Source organism: Lupinus angustifolius, chromosome LG14 (assembly GCF_001865875.1).
Source record: "Lupinus angustifolius cultivar Tanjil chromosome LG14, LupAngTanjil_v1.0, whole genome shotgun sequence".
In the NCBI taxonomy this organism is placed as follows: domain Eukaryota; kingdom Viridiplantae; phylum Streptophyta; class Magnoliopsida; order Fabales; family Fabaceae; genus Lupinus; species Lupinus angustifolius.
In genome coordinates this window covers 4,252,919-4,254,989 of record NC_032022.1, presented here as the reverse complement: position 1 = coordinate 4,254,989, position 2,071 = coordinate 4,252,919, and positions in this window count along the sequence as shown.

Sequence of the window (2,071 nt, the reverse complement as noted above, 5' to 3'; positions counted from 1 at the left end):
TTATCCTCATCCTCGTCCTCATCCTCATCCTCATCCTCATCATCATCCTCATCCTCATCCTCATGCTCAGCCTCATCCATATCCTCATCCTCATCCTCATGCTCATCCTAATCCTAATGCTAATTCTCATCCGCATCCTCATCCTAACCCTAATCCTAATCGTAATCCTCATCCTCATCCTCATTCTCATCCCCTTCCTCATCCTCATCGTTATCCTCATGCTCATCCTAATCCTCACCATCATCCTCATCCTCATGCTCATCCTCATCCTCATCCTCATACTAATCCTCATCATTATCCTCATCCTCATCCTCTTCCCCACGCTCATCCTCATCCTCATCCTAGTCCTCATCCTAATCCTCATCCTCATCCTCATCCTCATGCTAATCCTCATCCTCAACCTAATCCTAATCCTAATCCTAACCCGAATCCTAATCCTAATCCTAATCTTAATCCTCATCCTAATACTAATCCTAATCCTCATCCTCATCCTCCTTATCATCCTAATCCTCCATCTGAACCTCATCCTCATCCTCATCCTCATCCTCATCCTCGTGCTAATGCTCATCCTCATCCTCATTCTCATCCAAATACTAATCCTCATCCTCATCCTCATACTAATCCTCATTTTCATCGAAATACTAATCCTCATGCTCATCCTCATCCTCATTCTCATCCTCGTCCTCATCCTCATCGTCATCCTAATCATCCTCCTAATCCTCATTATTATCCAAACCCTAATCCTAACCCTAATCTTAATCCTGATCCTCATCGTCATCCTCATGGTCATCCTCATCCTCATCCCCAAACTCATCCTCATCCTCTTACTCATCCTCATCCTCATCCTCATCCTAATCCTAATCTTAATCCTAATCCGCCTCCTCTTCCTCATATTCATCCTCTTCCTCATCCTCATCCTAATCCTCAATCTCATCCTCATCCTAATCCTCATACTCATCCTCATCCTCCTCCTCATCCTCATCCTCATCCTCATCCTCATCCTCATCCTCATCCTAAGTCTCATCCACATCCTCAGCCTCATCCTCATCCCCATCCTCACCCTCATCGTCATCCCCATCCTCACCCTCATCGTCATCCTTATTCACATCGTCATCCTCATCTTCATCCTCATCCTCAACCTCATCCGCATCCTAATGCTAATCCTTATCCTAATCCTCATGCTCATCCTCATCCTCATCCTCATCCTCATCGACATGTTGATCCTCATCCTAATCCTAATCCTAACCCTAATCCTAATCCTATTCCTAATCCAAATCCAAATCCTAATCCTAATTCTAATCCTCATCCTCGTGCTCATCCTCATCCTCATCCTCATCCTCATTCTCATCCAAACCTATACCTCATCCTTATCCTAATCCTAATCATAATCCTCATCCTCATCCTCATCCTCATTTTCATCCTTGTCCTCATCCTCATCGTCATCCTCATCCTCATCCTAATGCTCATCCTAATCCTCATCCTTCTCCTATCCCTAATCCTAACCCTAATCTTAATCATGATCCTCATCCTCATCCTCATGCTCATCGTCATCCTCACCCTCATCCTCATCCTCATCCTCATCCTCATCCTCATCCTCATGCTGATCCTCATCCTCATCCTTATCCTCATGCTCATCCTAATCCTCAGCCTCATCCACATCCTCATCCTCATCCTCATCCTCACCCTCACCCTCATCCTCATCCTTATCCTCATGCTCATCCTCATACTCATTATCTTTCTCATCCAAATCCTAATCCTCATCCTCATCCTAATCCTAATCCTCATCATAATCCTCATCCTCATCCTCATGGTCATCCTCATGCTCATCCTCATCCTCATCCTCTTCCTCATCCTCATCCTCATCCTCATCCTCATCCTCATCCTCATCCTCATCCTCATCCTAATTCTAATCCTAATCCTACTCCTATTCCTCACCCTCATCCTCATCCTCATCCTCATGCTAATCCCCATCCTCATCCTAATCCTAATCTTAATCCTAACCAGAATCCTAATCCTAATCCTAATCCTAATCTTAATCCTCATGCTAATCCTAATCCTAATCCTAATCCTC